Genomic DNA, 26,803 nt, shown 5'->3' on the forward strand with positions numbered 1-26,803 from the left:
GAGCGGTTCACTGTTAAAGGGAACACGAGTGTAGAGCATGTCCGGATTTTCCTCCCTCACAAGTGCACATTCGCCTAGCTTTGCAGCTGATAACTTGTGGTTGGTAGCTCCGACTCCTTTTGGCACATCTGTGCCGTGCACGGACATTGATTCCACAGACATTTGCAGCAAGGGTGCCAGCAAAGTGTGTGCCACACATTTGAACATTCCCTTTAACAATGAACTGCACTGCACATAGTAAAAGCATACTTATGGCAGGTGCATTTCAAGCTGCTTATAGGTTTCAAAAATCATGAAATGGCAGCCACGGTTGTCTTAGCACTGGAAACTCTGCGCCTTTAGCTGCTGCAAAATTCCATGCAATTGGAGATAGGATAGAATAGCTATTTGCTGCTTGCAGTGACCCATGTACAAATCTAATGCTGCTGCCCCCCCTCCCCACACACACACACACAGTTGGGTGTATGGGACACGTGTATCTAACATGCCCAAAATGAAATATCAGCTTATGAAACAATTCTGCTTGCAGTTTGGCTTAAAAGAAAACTGCTCTTGATGTTATGTGCTGGCAAGCCGCAAACGGAGCGGCTGTTCACTCAAGTTGCTTGCTCATTAGAAGCCACACTGTGGCATGTCATTATATAGCGCAAGCTTAATACCACTCCAACACGAGTGCGTAGACGAAAATAGTCTGAAAGAGAACGTTGGGAGACCTAATCCTAAGCCTCTTGGTCGCCAGGTAGTACGTTTGCCATGTTGCTTTTACCACGAAGTTCAAATCTTGCTCTCTCCATTTGGCATGCAAGTGTTCCAAGATGGCCGTAATCCACGCGCATCTTCCATTAATCTGCGAGATTTTTCTTTAATTTTGTGCGTGTGTGTGTGAAGAGGGGGCATAAAAAGGCAATGTTTATCGCTAATCGGCCGTGTTGTCTGCTACCTGGAAAAAGGAAAGGCCTTTCGGGTCTCTAACTCGAGCGGAAGATTGGGGAACCAAAGACGTGCCCAGCAGCTCCGAAGGGGGGGAGGGGGATGGCTCTACCATCGAGTGCAGTCGGCTGGATCAAGCACGTAAGGAGCTTATCCCTGACGCAAATAGGGGCAAAAGCAAGAGGAGCCGGCGGCTCCCTAATCTATCGTCATTGCTCCTTTTGCTCGCACTTGCAAGCGGAGCCCAAGCCGTGCCTACCGCTGGCGCGCGCGCGTTTTGGTCACCGTGGCGGCGGCAGCAGCAGCAGCGTCGGCGTTTACGTAGGAGCGCCGTATTGTAGTGTCCATTAAGTGTCTCTACGCCGCTTCAAGTCCGACCATTTTTGGTTATCATTTTTAAAGCTCATATTGGGAAGTTACAGATTGTTGCGCCATCTATGGGCGCAATCCGCTACCAGGTGAAATTTAAATGGTGGCGTAATTAATATGTCCATTTAGTTCATTTTTGTCAAAGGTGGTGCTACAATTTGTTCACACGAACACAGTATCGGCCAGTGCGCGAGCTCTTGAAACATGGTGGAGACTGGTCGAGACTGGTGGCGTGTTTGCGCCCAGTGTCGGCACAGGCGGCATCTCCTGCCGGCAGACGACGCGGCAGCGGCGGCTGCTCCTGCCTAGAGGGAGCCGCGGGCGCCGCGAGAGGGGCCCGGCGACGACGCGCGCTTCGTCGAGATTGTAACGTGGTTGGCCCCCCCTACCTTCCCTACATCGATGAAAAAAATTTTCCTTTTCAGTGCTTTTCCTCGCGTTTTCAATATACGTGAGCCGTGTTTCGGGCCTGTGCGGGACATCGGCGAGTGGAATTAAAATGTGACAGCATCTCCCGACATGGAGCGTCTCCCGAAGCGCCTGCCGACGGACAGACCCGGTGGTGGTAATGCCGTCTGCGGACCTGGCCAGGAATGGCGCTTTTTTTGTGCATCGCGAGTGGTTTCTCTTCAAGCGCTACGAATGATTAAAAGCGAGGAGGTGATTAGGCCTACCGCTTCGAGCCCAGCTCGCCAACTCATCTGTCAGCGTGCGAAGTCTCCTACCGTCTCCATGGTGAAAAAACGGTGCCGGAACGAGAGGTGAACGCGGCGTCGTCCCACACGAGCGTCCGTCGCAGGAGAGCAGCAAGAGACGCTTGTTGTCTTGCTTTATATTTTTTTTTAAAAAACTCGCCTCAATCCACCCCGGCCCTGCTCAGCCCCGCCGCTGGCTGCCACCGACGAATTGGCGCTCGATCTTCGAACAGGTGAGTAGCACGGCACGAGCCGACCGTCCTTTTCTATTTTTGATCGCGTTATCGGCGAGACCCCAGGCCGGCCTGCGTGTCTGTAGTTTAGCGCGCCTCGCACGCAAGTCAATCAGCACCCCCCTTCTTTTTCCACTATTTCTGACAAGCGTCCGTCTCCGCTTGGAAACGGACCAATCGTCGATGCGATAAAAAAGGCTACGGGGGGAAAAGAAAAAAAGATAAATCGCGCGTGTCGTTGACTTTGGCGGCGAGAGGCTCTGTATTTCACGAGCCCAGCGGCACGAGCGCGTGCATAGCGACGCGAGAGAGAGAAAAAAAAAAAAAGGGACGCGAGGCGTTCTTTTAATTATTATTCTCGGCCATTTTCTTCGCTCCAAGTTCGAGGCGTTCGGAGTGGTTCCCGAGAGAGACGAGCTTCAAGAGCGCACCGGGTTTCCGATGTAGGAAGTCTGCTCCTCAAGACGCGAGAATAATACCAAGTAGGTCAGACAGCCGACCGGCAGCGGCGAGCGCGAGAGCGAAAGAAAAAAAAAAAAAAGAACGGCGAAAAAATAAAGAGAGCCAGCCAGCGGGCTGGCTTTCTTGTTGTTTATGCCGCCGCCACGCTTTGCTGTGCTCTTTTTTTAGTGCGCTTTTTCGCGCTGCCATTGAGCGCGCAGACGGCGGAGAGGGGAAAAGAGAAGCAATCGCACAAAGATAACAACCCTAAACAGTTCTTCTCTCTCTCGTCGCCGCCGCCGCTGCGAATGCCGCGTCGCCCGCAGCCGTCCGACGCCGCCGTTGCGACGTTTGATATTTAAAAGAGAAGCGCGGCCTTTTCGTAGTTCGCGAAGGTCTCGGTGCGATTTGGAAATGAGATGCGATGACTCTTTCTGATAGTTAAGAGTTTAGTGCCCATTTCGCTTTCTTTTCCCGTTTGGTTTGCAGCCGGATCTTTTTTTTTTCTTCTACTTTGGCTTGTTTGGTTTCCCTCGCGCTGTGCTTTGGCGGGCCGGCGATAAACGTAGCCGCCACAGCAATCACGCTCAGCTGGCGGGAACGCTGCTGCCGGCAGCCAGAGCAATTAAGCCTAATCGAACATGCACAACGGGTTCTAGCGCTGGTGTTCAGATCGGAGGACTCTTGCTCGCGCTGAGCGGTGAACTAAGCCTAAAACAGTTAGGCCTAAATGTGAAGCCTAATTTTTTTTTCGTTTATTTTTTTGTTATTCCTCCCACGTCGTCGAAAGGGTTGAGGGCGAAATCGCGACGACCGTCTGCTGCCTCGTAGCTGAACATTTGTGGCACTTGTCGCGTGCGTCACGTTCACAAACCCGCTGCGAAACAACGGCTTCTTTGGCGGACTTGTTGGGGCATTTTTCTTAGCCCCCCCCCCTTTTTTTTTTTCCTTTAACAGTACGTTGTAGCCTCACAGACTGCTGCGAGCGGACGGGACAGGCAGCACGATGCCGCCGTTGTGTGTCGCGTGATTTTTTTTTTTTTCTACAGCCTTGTAATGCATTCGCCGGCATCTGCTTGCGTGGCGCAGATTCGAAGCTGTCGTTCTACGCAATGGTGCCCTCGCCACATGAATAATTTCGTCTTTCCCGCGGCATGGTGCGAGTGCTTAAATTTGTTTATTGCATATAGTACTGATACTTGTTCTAGTTGGAAATGTTACATCTAGATGCTATGGCTCGAATAAGACGAAACGCTTGTATTGTACATTTTATCTCTTCGTGTCCGTGTTTTTCGATCGGTATCATCCATTTTAACATGCGTGTCGATCATTGCCTCCCATATCGTCTTGCCCATCGCGGTATTCCAGCGCCTAATCCTGCCCGTAATGCCAAGTGTTGCTTGCGCCTTGCGCGTTCCCAAACAATCGGTGTGAGTCAGCCAACGAGCAAACGACCGCTTCCGTTACGTGCTGGCGCGGGACATGGCCTCCCCCCATGGTCCTTGGCCCATTGAACCTGCTGCAGTTGTTGACCTTTTTGGCACCTCCTCTTCCGCCGGTGCGGAGGTGCGCGCGATTGTTTTAGACGCGGTCTCGATATCCTCAATGCGCGCTCGCTCTCCACACGTGTTCGTGTTTTTCTTGTAATCGGCGTTGTTCGTCTGTTCTTACCGACCTGCAGCCGAATGGCGTGCCCTCGACGTTGTGTACACATACGCGCGCGCCCGCGCCAAGTTCACGGCGACGGCGGGCGGCTTCGCGCGTTCATCCAGAAGATTCCGCGTCTGCCACTCTCTCTTTCTCAATCGCTCTATATATTTCCATTAAACTTCTTTTCTTTCATTTATTATTATTACTTCGCTTGTTTACGTCGCAGCCGTCGACGTCGCAGCGTCTGGCTCGCCGCGCGCGGCGCGCCGTTGAGCTGTAGCCATTTGCTTGAAACGGGGCGCCGCTGCTTAAGCCGAGCCTCTCGCGCTCTCTCTCTCTCACGCACCATTTTGCTCCTTGTTTTTTGCGCTCGACGGCGTGTCCTTCTCTTTCTTTCCGTATCCGCCTTTTTTCTCTCTCTCGCTCTCTCTTCCCGACGTTCGCATCTTTTCCACTCTCCGACGGCTTCTCCCCCCCCTTCTCCGGCTCTGTCTGGAAACGCGCCTCGCGCTCGTCTTCTCCGGCGAGTATTTTTTTTTTTCTTTATTATTATTATTCTTGCTTCTTGTTTATGGTTTCCTTTGCGGTGCGCTCTGTGTAGCTCGTGTAACAAAAAGTATTAGTCTTCGCACCAATCGACTCTCGCAGCGCCGTTGTTTTCGTCTTGCTTCCTGCAACGTTTAGTGCATCGCTCACGTTGTGTTAAGAGGGAGGGCAGTGGATGTCGACGCTTAAACCAAGGGGGTGGGGGGCCTGCACGGCTGGAACGATTTTGCGCGAGGCTTCTCGTTCTCCTTCTGTCCATATTCGCCATGCGCTGTGTAAAATGTCGTGACGTGTCGACTTCTGGAGCACGCGCGCATATCGCGCGTGCGCCGTTTCGGGCCGTTTCGCGGGAACAGCAGTAGCAGCAGCAATAGCTTGAGCGGCAAATGCAGGGGGCTGCCTTTCGCGACCGAGACATTTCTCTGGGTTGTTCTTTTTTTTTTTTTTTTCCTTTGAACCTGCGATCGGCTGACACTATGACGTGTAGCTCGCTCGTCGCACTTAATGCCAACCCGCGTGCTAAACTTTCTTTTTTTTTTTTTTAAGCGCTTCTCCTGGCCCGATTAAAGTTGCTCTTGCAAAACAGTCTGGCATAAGTGGTTGGTGGAGCCCGCTTCGGCTTTCGCGAATTGCTCTCCGTGTCCAACGGCTCGAAATTTATTGCCAATTATCCGACTTGAATACGGCGTCGTCCATTTCTCTCTTGCCCGTCTTGACGAATACCACCTTGAATATACGTGGAGCAGACGCGTCTGCGAGGTGTATTTAACTGCGGCGTCGCCCGGATTCCTCGCGCCAATTTAAAGCCGAGCAATAAATACGCTGCTTATAATAGCCCAAGTTCGTGTCATGTCGCGTCTGCTTGGATCGGCAGTACGAGGAACATATTTCAGCCGATGCTATAGCAGGGTGGCGCGACGCGGAAGTGCTCTTCCATGTGGTTGCTGCTTCGGGGTTACAGTTGCACTAGTGAACGTCATCAGCTTAGAACACTGCCGGAAATTCCTGCGTTCTTTGCAGTATTCAGTTGCATCGAACGAACTGTCGTAATTTGGTACGTGGCAGGTGGCGACAAGAGAAACGAAGTGGAACTTGAATCCGAACTTTTTCTTCGAGGCAAGTGTCACGAATCTGAAACTTTTCTAATTTGGTCATGTAATTAATGCTGGCTACCGGCTCACTTAATCGTAAATTAATACCGGCTGAGTTTGAAAGTAGGTGAAAACGTAGTCATCAACGCAGCAGATAGTTTGCTAAAATGCCTTCGATCAGGCCACATGGAGGCGTCTCGGGGAACTTAAAGCACTAAAGTAGATCTCATTGCCATCCATATATCCATGGTGCCACCAGGAATCGAAAGCTGTTACATGGTACGTAAAAAACAGATGAAACCGAGAAAATAACTTGCGAGAACTTCAGGAATAATTCGAAGTTTGTCCGGCGATTGCCGAATGCGTGGCTCATACTGAAAGTAATGTCATCATCACGCCGTCGTCGTGAAACCATTGTCATCTCTGCTGGCTTCCGGCGGCGGACTTGGACGTTTCGCCGGCACATGGCGTTGTGCAAACACCTGATAGAAGACGAATCGAGGCGACCCGCGGCGGCAGGTGATGCTATCGTCGCCACCCAATCGTCGTCGTGCCGTCGTGATCGTTCCATCGTCGTCGTTTTGTCGTAGTGATTCCACTGTCAACACTTCGTCGTCTTTCCACTTTCGTCAGCGTACTGTCATGTCATCTTCGTCATACCGTCGGCATCGTTCCAGTGTCAGCATCATGTTGTCGTCACACCGTCGTCGGCCTACTTTGGTCGTCTGCTATCCGTCGTCGTAATGCCATTGTCATCAGTCCATTGTCGCCATGCAGTCGTCATACCTTCGTGGTCGTTACATTGTCATTGTTTTGTCGTTGTGATTCCCACTGTGTTCATCATATTGTCGTCACGCCGGCGTCGTCTCTCTCCGGCCTCGTCATCTTGGCCATCATGTCATTGTTATAATTGCATCGTCGTCGTGCCAGTGTCATCTTATAGTCGTATAATGCCACCGCCGTCACATCGTCATTCCGGCGTCGTAGTGCCGTTGTCGTGGCATCGGTGTCCTTCAATCGTCATCATTATGGCGTAGTGATTGTAGTGTCGTCATGCCGTCTTCATTCCGTCGTTGTCGTTGCGCCGTAGTCATACAGGCATTTTCTTGCCGCCGTAGTCGTTCCGTCGTCATGCGTGGCGTTTGCATGATCGAGCGCAACGAACTCATGTTGGGCGAGGCGTTCCCGGACGGGTTGTGTGGTCTCTATTTGCAAAGGATTGCTAAGCAAGAATAGCGCTCTTCACAAACACTAATGAAAGGTTCGCTTAAACCGATTCCCACAGCGCGTGTGATCAGCAGTTCTTTCAATTATTATTATTAGTTTATTAATAACGTCATTGCTCAGGGGCCACGGTTCTGAGTTGATGCGCGTTAAGTGAACTGCTAGACAAGCATTGCAGCAGTCGGTTGTTGCAGCGTTAGTTTGTGTGACTGAAGCGGTACATACTCGAAAGCGGCGGCAATGCGAAACTGGCCGCGACTTCTCGTGTGCAGTATACGTATTCGGCACAGCACTTGGCTTCGTCCTCGGCGGAAGCATGTTACAAAGCCGTCCATGCACGAATGTTTCATATTCCCAGCGCAGCTCAGACGAGCAGATATACCGTGGCGCCCTGCATTCATCGTCAGGACCTCGTGTTTTGTACTACCTGGAACCAGTAAGCGCGTCACGGAAGGCGCTGTTGACCGGCGTTTCCGCAGCGGCGCCTGGGCAGAGAGAGATCACGCTCATAAGTCCGAACCCAACGGTCACATTCTTCAAACATGCGCTCGTTGATAGTGTACACCTACTTGCGTGTGAGCCATGCGTTGTCATCCTTTTGTCAATCGTTCTTTTCTCTTGCAGTTGTACTTATTCATACTTTGTCAAGGTCGACTTTTTCTTTCCTCTTTCATGATGTGTGTTTGTAATATCGCTTTGCATGAAGTCATCAATAGTGCAGCATGATTCGGTTTCGCGCTTTTTTGCGAGTGTTGGACATGATATCGTCGTGGTTACATACGATGTTGAAAATGTCATCGCCGTTCTCCTGCAGCATGAAAGCTAGACTGCTTTGACTCCAATGTTTCCGATTGACCACATTTGCTTTCTTTACTTCTCAACAGCCATTGTCTTTTCTGTAGTGTTGTGCGAGGGCACTCGATTGTAGAAGAGCGCCTCTACCCCCTTACCTACCTCTCGCTTATGAACAAAATACAAGTTGCACCGTTGATGATGATGATGATGTATCGGCCTGCGATTAAAACGGGGTGGTGACAAATAGTCACCTAGCCTGCTTGATTTAATTTGCATACCTGATTGAACTGCCACTTGTCGCCGTCAACAGAGCAACTTTAGAGCATTGTTTTCGATATCAGACGATACCCGCGCTGTGACGATCTCGGAGGACATGTCTAGAGCTGTTGAATAAGAACGCGTGAGTAAAATCGAACACGCGTATCACCGGCAGTAAACGTTTGGAGCAAGTGGTCTATTACAGTGTTCTTTTTCTTTTCTTTCGTTCTTGTCGGCTACTACAGTGCAGAGCGATCGAGCCGCCCGATCTCGAGCTTCGTGCGCGTAAAACCGAAACCTCTTGTGTCACGCCGCTTGTTCCCTCGCTCGTGTAAAAGTCGTAACATGGCTTCGTTGCAAGCAGGAAGGAAGGAAACGGCTGGGCCGAAAGTAAGTTAGTGACGTCGACGCTGCAGGTTTTATTACGCGCCGCCACTATTGTGCGGCCGCTGCGGCTTCCGCCTTTCCTGTTCTCCGTGCGTCTTCCTTTCTTTCCTTCTCCATCTTGCGTCGTCGATCTGTCGCTCCTTCCTTCGTCCTTGCACCTCTCTTCTCCTTTCCTCCTTGTTCCTTTTCGCGGTTCGCTCACGCCATTCTTCTTTCTCTCCGGCGGTTCTTTCTCTAGAGCAAGCCGTCTGGGTCGCCGCCGTCGTGTTATTGGTTTGTACCGTGTTTCTCGGCCGCGAGAGCGATTCGCTTTCATACTTCGCGTTCGCGCCGTTGTTTGCCTTTTTTTTTTTTTTTCGCTCGTTTCTTTCTAATAGAAAAGACCGGAGAGCCCTTTCTTCCTCGCTCGGCTGTCAGACCCGCTCGATGCGGTGACGTCGGCGGCACCCGTCTCTCGTGTTTGATTGTCTCGGGCGCGAGTTTTCTATCTTCGTACCGTTTTCAATTTTTTTTTTCTTTACTTCCTTGGCCTTTCTTTAATCATTGTTTCGCAATGAAAATCCCCCTGCTCGCGCCGACGTCTGGCGCTGCTGTTTCGTCGGGGCCTTTTGTTTTCCCCGCTGCCGCTGTGCGCGCTCTCTCGCCTCACCTGCGCGTCGTCCGCTCTTCTGCTCCGTCTGTCTGCTCCCTCCTCCTCGTCTTCTGCATCGCTCGCGAGCAACGATTGATATGCGCGCACTCCTTTCTTGTACTACCGTCTTGTTTCTTTTCGCCCCTCCTCCCTTTTTTTTTTGTTTACTTTGCTCTTTCCCGCGTCCGCTGTGGCGGCGGCAGCGTCGCTGTTTGTTTTGGGCTGATCGTCTGGGCAGGTTGGAGGGCAGGCGAGCGGTATTTTTCTGTCTGCGCCTCCGCGCTGTTCGTTTCTCGGGCAGACGCGGAAAGGGAAGCGGCTGTAATGACGCGTCCTTGGCCAGGGTTACGCCGCGCGCCGGTAGTGGTGGCGCTGTTTGTGCGTCTGTTCATGTGGCGGCTTGTTGTTCGGTGAGGCGAAAGGGCGAGCGTTTTCGCGAGGTCGTTTGTGTCCCTCTCTCTGGCCCCTCGTCCTCGGTCTCTCTATCGCTCTCTTGGTGTGTGTGCGTCTGTATGTGGGGGCGCGCGCGCGCGCGTAAGATGTGTACCTTGCATTTGTGCGTGGTTCGCTTCCTGGGTGCGGAGTCGCGCTTGCCGCGCGCGCGCGAGAGGGGACAGGTGAGAGGACGCGGCCTCTTCCTCGCCGCCCGCGGGTTGAGGGACGGACGTTGGCCCCCCCACACCGTATGATCGATCCTTGTCGCCGCCGCCACCCGGAACGAACTGCGAGACCGCGCGCCGCCGTCGCGCGATTGTAGTAACGTGCTCTGCGAATGTGAAACAGTGTTGCAGCGGGCGCGGCGCGAAGAGCGTGCGTAGTCTTGCGTGCGTTTGTGCTTGCGCGCAATGAACGTCCTCGGTATCCGCTTGCCATTGCTCTTCGCGCGCTTGGCGATAGAGGAGACCAACCAGACATCACGCCACTGAGCTCGTTCTTGTCTGGTTCCGTTTATCTTTAGCTTCGATGTGGCTCGCCATAGCGTACACAAGTCTCGTGCAGTCGAGATCCTATAGATAAGTAGGTGTAGATAGAGAGAAATTGCGAAAAGATTCTCTCCGGGGGATTCTGATCTGAGGAATTTATACATCGGTGTTTTCATCTTCTGGTCGATTAACCAGTCATCCTTTACTCTTCATGATAGAATCGACGAAAACGAAGTGCTGGGACGCACGACGCATTGCGAGAAAGGGCACGCAGACGCTTGCCTTATTTCGTGCCTTGTCATAGCGTTGTTTTATCTTTGTCGAGGTGAAGCGACCGAAATACAGGGTGTGCGTCCTATTAACGCGATAGCGTTAAGGAGCTCGTGTCGCAGAAAAGCCGGTGTCGTCGGCGTCGGCGTCGGTGTCGGCGTCGGCGTCCGCGGCGTTGGCCGTGAGCGATAAATCACGGCAGGCACTTCATAAATAAAAAGCAACTTCCAAGATGGGCTGGGTGGGAATCGAACCAGGGTCTCCGGAGTGTGAGACGGAGACGTTACCACTGAGCCACGAGTTCGATGCTTCAAAGCGGTACAAAAGCGCCTCTAGTGAACGCGGTGTTGCCTTAGAAACTGGCTGTTTCTAAGGCTCAGGCGTGCGTCGCTTGCTTAGGCGCACATTTCGTTGTCGCGCGGAACGCTGCGTTGCTCGACGCTGACCGCGTCCGATGCGGGGCGCGTAGTCGCTGCGCCGTAGCCCATTGTCTTACACCCCTTGGCGGGTCGACGGGAACGCTGTCGCGTTCCGCTCTTGAAGGCGAAGCTTAAGCGTCCTCCAATTTTTTTGTTGCCGAGTGATCCCGGAAAGAGAGAGTACGGATCGATTGGCGCCGAGATATGCGCGTTGGCGCGGCGCTGCAGTCGACCTAGGCGGTTTTCTGTCGTTTTTCACTCGGGCAAATGAAATTTTAGTGAGGGCTAGTTACGGTGGTTGCCTATATTCTACATCAGCGCATATGCCGCCCTTCCCTAAGGCCTTGCTCGCGTGGTATCACGTCATCTTCGTCTTACATTCGACGAACCATGTTCCTTTCCTACGGTCAGCCTTAACGGGTGTGTGGCCTCGTGTGCCGGAATGACGCGTGGGAAACGCGTCTTCATGTGGTTGACGTAACCGCGCGCCATGGTTGGTTCGAGTTGTGTTCTGACCTATGGTAAAGCACGTGTGTCCAAAACCGAATCGCAGTGCTGTTGTTACGGGGTTGGGTTAGCCGTGTGACTCTCTCTCTCTCTCTCTCTCTCTCTCTCTCTCTCTCTCTCTCTCTCTCTCTCTCGAGGAAGTCACTACTATATAGAGAGCTATGGGTAACCCTCGGCAGATGCATGCACTGGATATTGTTGCGTTTCGCCTGCGACACGTGGTTTTGCCGGCGCGACTGCGGCGGGGCGGCAGACATTTTGGCCCGATCGTCGTCGCCGCAACACTCATCGCCAGGTGTTTCCAGGCGCGTCTGCGGCGATGCGACCGCCTAGGGATCATCCTCGCATTCCAGTCATTGTGCCCGAAACAGGCGATGCCAAAGCAGGGATCTCATTCCAGTCATTGGGCCCGAAACAGGCGATGCCAAAGCAGGGATCTCGTTCCAGTCATTATGCCCGAAACAGGCGATGCCAAAGCAGGGACCATCCTCTCATTACAGTCATTGTGTCCGACCGGCAGCGCCACGACAGGGTGCTACGAGATCGTGCTCGACATGGTGCTACGGCATCGCTACGACAGTGTGCGTCACCATTAGCCCATTGTACATTCACGTGCTCGTCTTTTGAGGGGTTCCTTCTTGCCCTCAACTGCGAGAGTATAAAAACAGCTGCCCCCGGACGCCAAAAGGAGGGCTCCGATTTCTTCTGTTGAGTGAAGTGCTCTCCCGTCTCTCTACTTCGGTCAAACCTGACCACCAACTCTTTGCGATGTTAAAATAAACAAGTTGTTTCGTTGTTACCAGTCGACTCATGCTTTGCCGGGACCTTCGGATGCTTCCAGTTGTACCCCAGGCCGCCAGGCCAACGCTACCCTTGGGGCTTGCGACCCAGGTACAACCACGGGCGTCAGCGCCGAGTTCCCAACAGATCGTACCAGCAGTCGGATCCCAAACATCTGGTTGGCAGCGGTGAGATCGCCTCCGACTTCAAACAACTGTCTGCCAGCGGTGAGATCGCGACAACGGAGGCCAGCAGCGAAGAGATGCAGTTGACTGTATGCTGAGCAGCTCAACGACGATCCGGGAGCAGTGCAACGAGCCCTGTGTGACGACTGGTTGCCTGCAGCGGAACGACTGCGCGGAATTCCTGCCTGCGAGGTTTGGTGAGTGCGGGACTTTCTTCTTCTGAGCTTTGCCAGGCTTTTTGTTAGTGTCAGAAACAGAGCTGGTAATTGTGGTTGTCGTTGCTGCCGGGTTAGTTTGCGGCAAGACAATAGTAAGCAGTAGAGAAAGCAGCATTCAGAGCAGCCATGGATTTGAAGTCGTTGCGCAAACCGAAATTGTTGGAGCTTGCAAGAGAGTTGGGTCTGGATGTCTCAGACAAACTAAGAAAACCTGAACTGCTAAAGGCTATTCTTGAGTTAGAGGCTGAGGATGACGAGCTGTCGGAATGCCTTGAGACTATTGAAGAGAGGGAGACTGCAAAAAGACAGGAGCGCGAACTTAAAGAACAAAAAGAGAAAGAAAAAGAAGAGCGTGACCATCAACACGCTTTGGAAATGAAGCGTCTCGAGATAGAGATGGAACGCGCTCGTAATGGAAGTCAGGCACACGGTGCAGGAGAACGCGTATTGTTCAAAATGACTGACCTAATGCGGCCGTTTAAGCTTGGAGAGGACATTGGTTTGTTCCTGGTTAACTTTGAGCGAACGTGCGAGAAGCAGGGGTTCTCTCGGGAAACGTGGCCACAGCGCTTGCTCACTTTGTTACCCGGCGAGGCGGCCGACGTAGTCGCTCGCTTGGATAGAGAGGAAGCAGAGGATTTCGACAAAGTAAAATCGAGTCTGCTAAAGAAGTACCGGCTGTCTGCGGAGGCGTTCCGTCGGAAGTTTCGGGAAAATGAGAAAGGCAGAAGTGAGTCATATACAGAGTTTGCGTATAGGCTTATGTCGAACATGCAGGAGTGGCTCAAAGAAGAGAAAGCGTTTGGTGACCACGATAAAGTTCTGCAGTGCTTCGGGCTAGAACAGTTTTATAGTCGGTTACCGGAGAACGTGCGATACTGGGTCTTGGATAGGCCAGACGTGAGTACGGTGGCTAGAGCCGCTGAGCTAGCCGAGGAGTTTGTGACGCGTCGAGCTCGCGGAGCTAAGGACGGTCAAAAGGGTGAATTTGGCTCCAAGTCTGAGAGGCCAAGGTTCGCGCCCATGAGATTTAAGGGGGACACGCGTAGTGAGGATGCGAGTGAAAGCAATCCGACCAAACGTAAAGAGACGGCAGCCGAAGCCGAACGCAGAAAGCGGTTCGAGATGAGGCGAGCGGGCGTTTGTTATACGTGCCAGAAGCCGGGTCACTTTTCGGCGCAGTGTCCGGAAACAACACCAAAAGTTGTGTTTTTTTCAATAGGCAGCACGGACGAGAACATGAAGCTTCTCGAGCCTTACATGCGAGACCTCCTCGTGAACGGGAAAGAGTGCCGAGTGCTTCGCGATTCCGCAGCTACGATGGATGTAGTTCACCCATCTTACGTAGAACCCCATATGTTCACGGGCGAGTGCGCGTGGATCAAGCAAGCCGTGGAAGCTCATAGCGTGTGTCTGCCGGTAGCAAAAGTGCTTATTGAAGGACCTTTCGGAGCGCTTGAGACGGAGGCGGCAGTGTCATCTATGCTGCCACCCCAGTACCCGTACCTATTTTCAAACAGGTCCGATCACCTCCTGCGCGAGAAGGGGCTTTTGTTTGGTGAAGCTAGTGTTCAGGCCTTAACCAGATCGAAGGTTCGGGAGCTCGCTGCAAAGGCGGTAGTTGCGGGGCCGACGTTATCAAACAACGAAAAAGGGTCAGAGGCGCAGCAAGCTGATATTCAGAGCACGCCCGAACTGAATAAAATTGAGTCTGTAGCGTTGAAGGCGCCAGACACTGGAGAGGAAAATCCCGATTCGGGAAAGTTAGAAGAGCTATCTACTGATTTGCTCATCGCGCCTACGTCAGACGGACTTGATAGGTTGCTAAAAGTCAGCCGGTCGGCTTTGATAGCCGAGCAAAAAAAGGATGGCAGCCTGGAAAACGTGCGCTGCAATGTCAAAGAAGGTATCGCCAGGAAAACTGCGCGTTTTGTGGAAAGAGGTGGAGTCCTGTACCGGAAGTATCTAGACCGAAGAGGAGTGGAGTTCGATCAGCTGGTCGTGCCTCAATGCTATCGTCAGGATCTGTTGCGCTTGTCACATGGGGGTTCGTGGTCCGGACACCTAGGAGTTAAGAAAACTAAGGACCGTCTCTTGCAAGAGTACTATTGGCCAGGGTGTTTTCGGGACGCAGACCATTTCGTGAGGACATGTGACACTTGTCAGCGGGTGGGCAAACCAGGGGACAAATCGAGGGCGCCGTTGAAATTGGTACCTATCATTACGGAGCCTTTTAGACGGCTCGTTATTGATACTGTGGGACCTCTGCCGGTAACAGCCACGGGGTACAGACACATTTTGACTGTGATCTGCCCAGCGACAAAGTTCCCTGAAGCAGTGCCGCTTAAAGAACTCAGCTCAGTTGAGATAGTTAATGCACTACTGTCCATATTTGCGCGAGTTGGTTTCCCTGCGGAAATCCAATCAGATCAGGGCACAGTGTTTACTAGCGCTTTGACGACAACTTTTCTCGAAAGGTGTGGGGTAAAGCTGTTACACAGCTCAGTGTACCACCCACAGTCGAATTCCGTTGAGAAGCTCCACTCCGTCATGAAGCGCGTGTTGAGAGCGTTGTGTTTTGAACATCGAACTGACTGGGAGCTGTGTCTGCCTGGGGTAATGTTTGCTTTTAGGACCGCGCCGCATGCGGCTACGGGGTTTTCGCCAGCTGAACTGGTGTACGGTCGCTCGCTTCGATCTCCGCTTCGCATGCTTCGAGAATCGTGGGAAGGTAGGGGCGACGACCCAGTCGTGGTGGAGTACGTGCTTAAGCTCCTCGAACGCTTAAGAAGGGCACAGGAGTTGTCAGGTGAAGCAATGACAAAGGCCCAGCAGAGGGCCAAGGTTTATTATGATCGGACAGCCAGGGCCCGTCGTTTTGAGGTTGGCGATGAGGTCATGATATTGCGCACATCGCTAAACAACAAACTAGACGTGCAGTGGGAGGGCCCAGCACGAATTGTTCAGAAACTGTCGGACGTTAACTACGTGGTAAGTCTGCCAGGAAAGCGGAAAGCACAGCAAGTTTACCACTGTAATCTGCTCAAACCTTATAGACAACGGGAAGCAGTGGTGTGCATGATGATAAACGTTCCTGAAGAGCTTCCAGTCGAGCTTCCGGGACTAGGCTCAGTGACGAACAGGGAAGACACCGGTCAAGTCATTAGTGACCTTATCAGTAAAGCACCGCTGTCGCCCGAGCAGAAAACCGAACTACACCAGCTATTACAAGAGTTTCAAGGTCTGTTCTCTGAGAGGCCTGGTAGGACTTCTGTACTTACTCATGATATTGAACTTACCTCCCCAGAGCCAGTACGATCCAAGGCGTATCGGGTGTCACCCCGCCAGAGCGATATTATGGAGGCTGAGGTAAAGAAAATGCTACAGCTCGGTGTTATTGAGGCAGGTGAGAGTGATTATACCTCCCCTTTGATTTTAGTTGAGGTACCGGGCAAGGAACCTCGTCCTTGCGTCGACTACCGCAGGCTTAATTCCATCACTAAGGATCAAATTTATCCGATCCCTAACATCGAGGAGCGCCTTGAGAAAGTTAGTAGCGCTCAGTTTATTTCCACCCTAGATCTTGTCAGGGGTTATTGGCAGGTTCCACTTACAGAAGAGGCTAGTAGGTATGCGGCGTTCATTTCACCAATGGGAACATTCCGTCCTAAAGTGTTGAGTTTTGGTTTGAAGAACGCGCCACACTGTTTTTCAAGCCTCATGGATAAAGTGTTGCGGGGACAGCAAGAATTCGCTTTACCGTATCTAGACGACGTAGCGATATTCTCCGCATCCTGGTCTGAGCATATGACACACTTGCGGGCAGTGCTAACCCGCCTGCGCGAAGCAGGCTTGACAGTCAAGGCTCCTAAGTGCCAGTTAGCACAGGCCGAGGTTGTCTACCTCGGTCACGTGATTGGTCAGGGTCGTCGCCGCCCCTCTGAAATAAAAGTGGCCGCTGTGCGAGACTTTCCGCAACCGCGCACCAAGACCGATATTCGGTCGTTCTTGGGTGTCGCCGGCTACTATCAGAGGTACATCCCTAGGTACTCTGATATCGCGGCTCCCCTGACGGATGCTCTAAGAAAAACAGAGCCTCAAACAGTCGTCTGGGACGAGACCAAGGAAAGAGCTTTTAGCGCCCTAAAGAGTGCCCTAACAAGCCAGCCTGTGCTACGATCGCCAGACTATACAAAAGGGTTCATTGTTCAGTGCGATGCTAGTGAGCGAGGCATGGGCGTTGTACTGTGCCAACGGGAAAATGGAGAAGTAGAACACCCCGTCCTGTATGCTAGTCGTAAGCTGACCAGTCGTGAGCAGGCGTATAGCGCCACCGAGAAAGAGTGTGCATGTCTCGTGTGGGCCGTTCAGAAATTGTCATGCTATCTAGCCGGCTCGAGGTTTATCATTGAGACGGATCACTGCCCTCTCCAATGGCTGCAGACCATCTCTCCCAAAAATGGCCGCCTCCTGCGCTGGAGCCTCGCTTTACAACAATATTCCTTTGAGGTGCGTTACAAAAAGGGGAGTCTCAACGGTAACGCCGATGGCTTAAGTCGAAGCCCCTAACGTAGGAATCAGCCTCAAAATTGTTTGTTACTGATGTTTTTCTTCCTGAGGCAGGATTTTTTTTTTTAACATATTGCTTTTGTTTAGTGTTTCAAAGTGATGATATGCTTTCTAGTGCAATTTTTCAATTTGTGGACGCGTTCTGAGTGATGCTAGACTACTGTAAGGAACTAAGCAGTGGTATAAAAAGGGGAAAGAGCCTGGCAGGGCTTAGTGAGGGTTGTGCCGTGCTTGCTGACTGAGCGGTTGAGTTTCAGCGTAGTTCTAACGCTTGCCGGGAACGAGAACAAAAATGTGAACTCTCCCGAAGTCACTTTGCAGTGTCCCGTGCGAACCTGAACGAGAGAACGAGGCCTTCTCTGTGCGCTGCGCTCAAGAAACGTCGAGGGACGCCCGACTTCGGTTATGAGCATCATCGAGCGACATCCCTCCGGACAGCGGATGCAGTCCCCTGTCCATCGGGATCTCCTTCCCCCGGCGGGGCGGTCTGTTGCGTTTCGCCTGCGACACGTGGTTTTGCCGGCGCGACTGCGGCGGGGCGGCAGACATTTTGGCCCGATCGTCGTCGCCGCAACACTCATCGCCAGGTGTTTCCAGGCGCGTCTGCGGCGATGCGACCGCCTAGGGATCATCCTCGCATTCCAGTCATTGTGCCCGAAACAGGCGATGCCAAAGCAGGGATCTCATTCCAGTCATTGGGCCCGAAACAGGCGATGCCAAAGCAGGGATCTCGTTCCAGTCATTATGCCCGAAACAGGCGATGCCAAAGCAGGGACCATCCTCTCATTACAGTCATTGTGTCCGACCGGCAGCGCCACGACAGGGTGCTACGAGATCGTGCTCGACATGGTGCTACGGCATCGCTACGACAGTGTGCGTCACCATTAGCCCATTGTACATTCACGTGCTCGTCTTTTGAGGGGTTCCTTCTTGCCCTCAACTGCGAGAGTATAAAAACAGCTGCCCCCGGACGCCAAAAGGAGGGCTCCGATTTCTTCTGTTGAGTGAAGTGCTCTCCCGTCTCTCTACTTCGGTCAAACCTGACCACCAACTCTTTGCGATGTTAAAATAAACAAGTTGTTTCGTTGTTACCAGTCGACTCATGCTTTGCCGGGACCTTCGGATGCTTCCAGTTGTACCCCAGGCCGCCAGGCCAACGCTACCCTTGGGGCTTGCGACCCAGGTACAACCACGGGCGTCAGCGCCGAGTTCCCAACAGATCGTACCAGCAGTCCGATCCAAACAATATATGCTGGAGCGACGGACGCTTGACAATTTCCTAGCCAGCGTTGGCAAACACCCGCTGTCGGAGTATGCTATTCGATATGGGACCGTGGCGTGATACTACTACCGCGAGACGGACTACGAAAACGCTGTTGGGGCTACTTCATGACACGAAACTGGATCAACAGCTTCAGTATTGGACCGCTGTCTTCTCTACTAGTGTAGCCTTCACTTCTTCCCTCCTCTTCATCATCATTATCCATTACTTTCACTCCCCCTTCTTTTTCCCCAGGGCAGAGTAGCAGACGACTAGAGCAGCGCACCAGCAGAAGTCAGCGTCTTTGCCTTTCCTGTCAACAAAATGTCTCTCTTCCTCACATATCTCTCTGACATCTCTGTTGTTCTCTCTCCCTGTCATTTTACTCCCCTATACCCCCTAACCCCTCACTGCTGACCGCCGTTCAAATGTCAGCAGAGTGCTGTAGACAGGTGAAGTTCGCAGTCGGCAGCAATTTCGTTCGCTTTCCTTGCACCCTAATAAGTGACAAATGATCTACTACTGCTATAATTAGAATCCCGGCCACGCCGGCCGCATTTCAATGGGGGCGAAATGCGAAAACACCCGTGTACTTAGATTTAGGTGCTCGTTAAAGAACCCCAGGTGGTCGAAATTTCCGGAGTCCTCCACTACGGCGTGCCTCATAATCAGAAAGTGGTTTTGACACGTAAAACCGCATAATTTAACTTTTTTACTGCTATAATTAGTTGTGCGGTAACCTTTCTAAGCATTCGCGGCGCACGTAGAGAACGCAAACAAGTTGCTCAATCTCGGCGTAACTGAAAGGGCGAACGACGGTCGGACGCAGCAACCCCAGCTTCTTTTGTCTTTTTTTTTTCGTTTTTAATATCGCCGTTCTCGCAGTGAAATGACGACCTGTGTGGCGAAGCTGCAATCGTGTACCGTGTCAGAGGTGACACGGCTCGTTAAGAATCGATTGGTCCATCCCTGTGCCCTGTACGTGTGCTCCTCGTCTGCCTTTCTTCCCTTGTGTGGGCGGCCGTTTCGTAAGAGCGTCGCGCACGCAGTCTAGCGTGCGATGCGCGCGCGCGACACCTTGGGCGCCGCCGCACTGCCTGCCGGGCGACCTCCACGCTTCGCCGGACGTGACCGGACCTGTCTGTGCCTGTCGGCGCGACAGCGAGGACTGCAGAAGTGCGGCACTGCTGCCGGTTTACAGTGCAGCCGCGCTCTGCTTTTCCCGTTGCTCTCTCTTTATTTTTATTTTTTTTTTTGCCGCCTACCTGCGGACGGATTAATGAATAATTAATGCGGGAGAAAAGAAAAACGGGGCGACAGTGCGTCGCTTGTTTTAGAATAGTATACTGGGCGACGTGGCGACAGACGATGTTTGGTAACTGTCCCAAAGAAGGAACAAATTGAGCAGCTTTTGGCGGGAATCGAGGAAGTCTGCGGCCCATGTTAACCGAGGTTGCGAAGGCACCGTGTGTGTGTGTGTGTGTGTGTGTGTGTGTGTGTGTGTGTGTGTGTGTGTGTGTGTGTGTGTGTGTGTGTGTGTGTGTGTGTGTGTGTGTGTGTGTGTGTGTGAGAGAGAGAGAGGCCGAGAGAAGTGATGTCACCAACTGGCTGAAGGCTAGTAAAAAACAATAAAGATACCGTTAAACCAAACCTAACTTAAGAGAAGCAACCGTTTGTCTGAACTGCCGCGCAGCGCCCGTGCTGCTATAAGCCGAGTCTCAATTGTGATGCGCTCGTAAAAATAGCCGCGGAACGGGCCTCCCCGAGGGTCATTCAGCGAGCGGACTCACTGGGACGGGTTGGGTATACGACACGGCGTTTTCGGCGGCGCTAATAGTTAACCCCCTTTGTGTGTCGAGCGGTGTGATGCTTCCGCTGCCGTTTCTATTTTTGTCGCCGCTTCCTCGTATATCATACTATACGGCGGCCATTTTCTCCCCCCCCCCCCCCTTCGCGCTCCAGAACGTGACGCACCTCCTTTTCCCCTTTCTTCTTTCTCATTTCTTTTTCATTTGTTGCCGCGCGTTCTATTGTTATTTTTGTTAAAAAAGAAAAGCTCGGAAACTGGGTTTTCAGTGTCCGTAGTCACTCCTTTCCGGTATATATACGCGCCGTCGTCGTCGAGGCCCCCACACAGCCTTATCCGCGCTCGCCGACTTGCCCAGTACGCGGAGAAGTAAAACCAAAAAAAAAAAAAAAAAGCTCCAACGCACAGTTTGGAACCCGTGTAGTACGAGTGAAGGTTTCGTGATGCGGTTATACTTACACGCTATGTACACAACTGTTCGTCTTCTGCAACGCGTTTTGCACCATATCTGGCGATCACGTGGCCCCGCCCGACTGTAGGAAGCGGTGACCACCACCGCGCGATTAAGCAATGACCGAGGAATGGCACCGTCTCCGGGTTCGACTCACTTGTTCATCACGCCGTCTTTGGGGATGAGCCCCTGCAGTGTATGTTATCTCCTCCGGCAACATGCTTGTTAGAAAGCGTTGTAGTGCCTCAGACAAGACGACAACAGTTTGTATATGGTAATAACAGTGATTTGTACAAAAGAAGTTCAATACTTTGTGGAAGAAAAAAAAAACGCAACTTGCATTCATGCTCGGCAAGATGCCGACCGAGCAGACGCGCTCGCGAAACAATTGCGTAGAAAGTTTTGTCGCTTTAATGAAACATTTATGCGCTCGAAGACGTACACACGCTGCACTGGAGATACTTAGGCACCGTTTGTTGTTTAATTGCGTAGTTGTTTAGAGAGCAGAGCAGGTCATTGGCACATATGTGAAGCGGATAGTAAGGGCATAGTATAAGTCGCTTCGTTATATGCTTATACGGGTAGCCCCGGGTGACCGCAGCAGCAGCAGCCACGATGAGCAACTGACGCGGCTGCGGCATGTGTTGCAAATGGGAGCCGGACGCTCTGACCAGTATGTCGTCTAATCTTTCGTGGTTTTATGATGGAAATGCCGAGCCACGGTCAGGTATATATCGCAAAGCGTTCGGGGCTTTGCGGGGGTCTTGCGCACAGTGCGGACTCCGAGAGTTGTGGCGTGCGGCTGTTGCCTGCGCACGTGGGCACTTCTGTAACGTGTAAGAAAATAACGCTGTGCGCTTTGCAAAGATAGATGGCGCAGTAAATGAGTTCTGCTGCCACCTCGCCTTTCGTTTTGCGGTAAATTGTCGAGTTCCGAGCCGGATCAATTGCTCTCTCTCTCTCTCTCTCTCTCTCTCTCTCTCTCTCTCTCTCTCTCTCTCTCTCTCTCTCTCTCTCTCTCTCTCCTGCGAGTGTGTGTGTGTGTGAGAGAGAGAGAATGATCGCGTGGCCACCAGAATTCGTCGTCAAGGTGTTGCGAAAAACTGCGCGCTTTCGAAGTTGTCGCTGCAGCAATTGCTTTTCTTTTCTTTCATTTGAGGAGGGAAGTCCAAATTCCCGATCTTAAGAGGCTCGTTATTATCAGAAGCCGTTCTTAGGTTGCGTGGCTTTCTTTACGAAGGCCTGCGAAAGGCTTGCTCTGTCTGTCCCTGTTTGTTTGTTTGTTCTCTAGAAGCTGAGTGACCAATACGGGGGTAGTTCAGAAGCACGAAGAGGCGGAAAAACGAGAAGCGATATCGGGTGGCATGCTGCATATATATATATATAGCCGGGAAACACGACGCGTTGAAGGGCGGGAACTGCAGTCAGCCGGTGCCGGCATGCCGACAGTAGACACGCGTTAGGGCACGCCACCACTAACGTTGCAATGTCTGCGTGCAGTGCCTTTTAAGCGGCGAGCCAGCCCCCAGAAGTTGCGCGACATGTACACTCTGTACACGGAGCAGCTCTATAGATTGCGCTTCGCGCGCCAGCTAAATTGTAGGCGCTCTTAGCTTTCCTCCGAGACAGCGGCCTTGACCGGGCACACTAGTTAACTTAATAGAACACGTTTTGCTGAGCTGTGTATAGTTAGCGCGCGTCTAGACGAAAAAAAAAAAAGTTTTTTTTTCTACCGAAGTGGTCAGCAGCGATCTTCTCGCCCTCTTTGCATATGCAACGCTTATTTATTTTCCTAGATATATAATCTCGTCTGATGTTCGGATGTTACTGCGCTTAGTGTGCGTGCGTGTAGTAATGTGTCACGTGGTTCACTGCGTGTGACCCGCACTTTGCTGCAGTCGAGCATAATCGCTGTGTACCGCGTTTCCTTTAGTTTTTTGCATATTGCATGCGTGGCGCGCGTAGAGCAGTTCGGCCTGCTTAACCTGGAGAGGCGGACAACACATGCACGACGAAATGCTCCGGGCATAAAATTAAGCAGATTCCCTGATTAACAATTATTATTATTATTATTATTATTATTATTATTATTATTATTATTATTATTATTATTATTATTATTATTATTAACTTTGGGGCTAATGATGCTATTATGAAATTGAAGCCAAGCAGTAAAGTCACGTCCGCCTTTCAGAAGTTCCAAGACCGAGGCGCAGGTAGAACCAAGGGGAGAGCTTCCGCGGACAAAGAACGCGCGCTAAAAAAGTAAAAAAAGAAAGCTCAACACCAGCGAACGAGCAGCACAACCAACCGCTACTTAGGCGACCGTATTGATCACCACATAATCATGATAATACAGCGAAACTGTTAGCCTCTCGGTGGTCGGCATTTTTTCGTGTCCGTCCGCGACCAGAAATTGTCATCATCAGCAATGGCTCTTACCCCCGTAAGGCAGGTAGGATAGGATAGATAAACTTTATTCAAAGAATAATCGGAAAAAAACGCTAATGGTCGGGGCCCCCAGTGCAGGGCTCCGCTGGCTCTTGTCATCTTCTTAACTCTCTGGATCAGCTTGAGCTGGTTGTCGAGAGCTGGAGAGCAGTGCCTCCCATTGCTCCCTAGTGGTGTTCGGGTCGTGGTGTTTTCCACGTTGTCTAGCGTGCGCTCCCACGTAATGTGGTATAGGGTTGGTGTGGCCCCGCACCACGGGCATTCGTCCCTGTAGGCTGTGGGGTGTATGCGATGTAATACGTGCAGGTTCGTGTAGGTGCCTGTCTGGAGTCTGTACGCCAGGTAGCGACATCCTCTGTCTTTAGATTTCGATGGGGTGGCGGATATAGCAAGCGAACCCTCCCTCCGTGGTAGTTCACGATGGCTGAATACTCGAGGTCGACGGGGTCCGGGTCTTTTGCAGCCGGCGTAATGCATGGGTTCTCGGTTATGCGCGAATCCTCGAGCTGCTCTGACGGCGTGCAGGTTACCCGCGATGCCAGCGTGGTCCGGTTGGGGCGATGTTTTTTTGGATGATGGCTTGGGGGACGTCCTCGGTGACCTCCTCGAGTATTTGCGCTAGGACTTGTACAGCAGGCCTGCTGGGAATCCGTGAGGATCGTCAGTGGTTTGTTTGCGCGTTGACCTTCGCGGATGGCTAACGCGATGGCCAGCGCATCGGCTTCCGTGATCGTGCAGGGTCGGGTCGGTGCACTGGAGGTAAGGTGGCCGTGGTGTGGTACCTGAATGTTTTTTTCCCGTAGGCTGGGACCTCGCTGTCCTCCTGCCGGAGTGTAGGTTAGGGTCCATACATTGCGCGGTATCGGACTGACGTGATACCTGTCCTGGACGTGACGAGGTATCGAGCAGGTTTCTTGGGTTCGTGTTGTTGTAGTTTGGAAGCCCAGCTTTAGCGGGACCTGCCGGCCAGTGCGAGTCTTCGCAAGTCTCTGTTGTTGCGAGACGTAAAGGGCTTCTGTCAGTTCGCGGAGGGTGCTTTCGAATCCCAGCGCCAGTAATTTATCAGTCGATGTACTCATCGGCAGGCGGACAGCGCTCTTGAAAGCCATCCTCAAGAGCGTGTCGCCCTGTTTCGTCTCAGACTGCGTGATATGGTGCAGTAGGGCAAGCTGGTGTGAGATCCTGCTCACCACCAGGCTTCCGACCAGTCGGAGGTTGTCCACTCTCTTCGTGCATCTGTTATTGGATGTTACGCGGGTTGTCACGGGCAATGTCGCCTTGACGCTGGTTTTGAGGAACGCGAGGGTGTGGCTGGCCCGGTGTGGCTATCCAGGCCTCGCCAGACAAGATGTGTGACCTGTATGCATACGATAAGTTTCGATGGTAGCGGCGACGCGCTTCTGTGGCCATGCGAGGCACTAAATAGAGAGCTACTTGCTTCGAGCAAGTTTATTGATGCAACTTCCTGAGACAAGCTAAGTCGGCGAAAGGGAAGTCGCTGAAGAAAGTTCAGTGTTCTTCTATCGCTTCTTAGTCTCGGTTCCGTCTAGCTTCCTGCTCCTTATGTATAGTGTGCCTAAACGTAAATGTGTGCGTAAACGTACGCAATAAGTCTGCCGCAAAAACTGCCGGGCCAGTTTTCAATAGTCTCTCTCTCTCTCTCTCTCAGGGAAAACATACTCACACACACAAAAGAATATGTGCTGCTCTTGCTGCTTTTCTATTCTTCGCCACCCTGATCCTTTCTACCTTTGTCATGTCCGTGACTGCTGTCCTTCTTTTTTTTTCTTTTTTTTTTGCGAAATTTCAGGTTCCTAGGTTGCCAGGTATGTATCTGCGTGCGTCAACAGAGCAGGAATTGTATCTATAGAGCAGCGACTCATCGGCGGGACATGACAATCGCGAAAGAAATAAAGGTTACCACGACAGCGAGTAGACAAATGCCAACTCGCAGACTGCGTATATTGGACGAGCGCTGTCAATTTGATTTGGTGTGACAATGACGCCAGACTGACGTGGCAAAAGAAAAAAAAAACATAGTAACGTAGTTTAAAGCGTCAGAACACTTGCGAAGTGCTATACTCGGTTCCACACGTAGCAGTTAACGTTGTGGAGGCTACAGAGAGACTTCTTGCAGTGGCTTAGTCCGCATGTCGATATAGTTCGATAGTTTTTCCACCGCACTTGTGCGCAACTGCTTCTTTATGTAGGCTCAATATTGAATAAAACAAGTTGTTAATCTTGGAAGCAAACACACTGTGGTATACAGCTGCTAATGCGTTGTTTTAAGGTTTTTTTTTTTTTTTTTTCTTGCGACTTGTCGCGAGGAGCCCCACGTGCATGCTTACGCGAGCGAATGCTGTTGGCGCGCAGCGAAGCATGGACGCGGAGTGATAACTTTTCTTGACTGAACTTCTTGCGTAGCTTCCACAGCGTTGACTGCTGTGTATGAAACGGAGTATAGTTAAATATAAGCATTCAGTGCACGTTAAATGTACGAGTTAGGCTGCGATTCGCTTAATAGGGTGCAGCACGTTTAATTTATCAGCTGCGGCGCGGGTTTGTGTTTGCGTATATACAACGCCTGTCGACAAAAGCTTCGGGGCCGGACCTGAGCGAGATCAGTTACCGGGCAATCCGAAGCTTATAGGTGCGTAGAGTTCTGCCCTTCTCGATACCTGGATATAGTCGGAATACTCGCGTAATGTTGTCTATAGCGTCGAATTTTTTTTTTTTCCGGATTTAAACATGTCATCAGCATGTCGGAAGGTCAAGCCATGGGTCAAGCATGCAGTTGCCTGTGTGGCGTGCTGGTTGCTCAGCACAGGGGCGTGGGTTTTCGAAGGGGGCAGTGTGCAAATAACGCTCGCGTACTTGGATTAGGTGCACGGTAGAGAAGCCCGCGGGACGGACAAAATGTACTTGTAGCTTTCTGCTGCGACGTCTCTCCCAGCACCAGTGTTGCTCGACTTGGGACGATGTGAGTAAATCAGACATGTCGGATGTTAGTACGACTAATTCCCGGTGACAACCTGAGAATTCAGCAGAAACTCCGCCTACAACAACAACAAAAATAATGTACAACACATGCCCTGTGTTCATACTTAGTCGCTCTTTTGTGTATGTGTAAATAGTTTCTACTTGTCCTTTTATACCGTCGCCCCATCACTGCTGACCACGGTATAGGCCGTTACGTCATGCAGATGCGCGAGCGTGGTTGGCTGGCACCTCGGTACAATTTTTTTTTTGAGTTGAGCAGTGGCGTATGTTTCCCGAATGAGTCGTTTAGGTTGTCACCCGTGCGTCCCAATGGCGACGGGGTGACTGCGACACCAGCCGCTACCCGCCTTGGTTGCTCAGCGGCTATGGTGTGATTGGGCTGCTGAGCACGAGGTCGCGGGATCGAATCCCGGCCACGGCGGCCGCATTTCGATGGGGGCGAAATGCGAAAACACCCGTGTGCTTAGATTTAGGTGCACGTTAAAAGAACCCCAGGGGGTCGAAATTTCCGGAGTCCTCCACTACGGCGTGCCTCGTAATCAGCAGGTGGCTTTGGCACGTAAAACCCCATAATTTAATGTAATTAATTTTTAACACCAGCCGCTGCCTAGTGTGCCTCGATGCCCAGCTGCCGTTGTCGGTGGCATCGAGGCACCCTACTGGTGACTATTATTACGATAAAACGCTGCATCGGGCTGGCATTTGACAACGG

The 26,803-nt window shown here is 51.9% G+C and overlaps 1 protein-coding gene across 2 annotated transcripts in view; it reads left to right on the forward strand.

The window, feature by feature from the left end:
* The first annotated feature begins 1,554 nt into the window (after nucleotides 1-1,554).
* Nucleotides 1,555-26,803, forward strand: part of LOC142575496 (uncharacterized) — a 74,636-nt gene continuing 49,387 nt past the window's right edge. The window contains exon 1 of one of the 2 annotated variants that reach the window (XM_075684902.1): nucleotides 1,555-2,227. The gene's annotated coding sequence lies outside the window, so the exon portion shown is untranslated. Of the gene's footprint in view, nucleotides 2,228-2,565; nucleotides 2,710-26,803 lie in introns of those variants that run through there. The other variant, XM_075684903.1, reaches the window with a different exon arrangement.

The sequence above is a fragment of the Dermacentor variabilis genome, chromosome 3 (assembly GCF_050947875.1).
Source record: "Dermacentor variabilis isolate Ectoservices chromosome 3, ASM5094787v1, whole genome shotgun sequence".
Classification (NCBI taxonomy): domain Eukaryota; kingdom Metazoa; phylum Arthropoda; class Arachnida; order Ixodida; family Ixodidae; genus Dermacentor; species Dermacentor variabilis.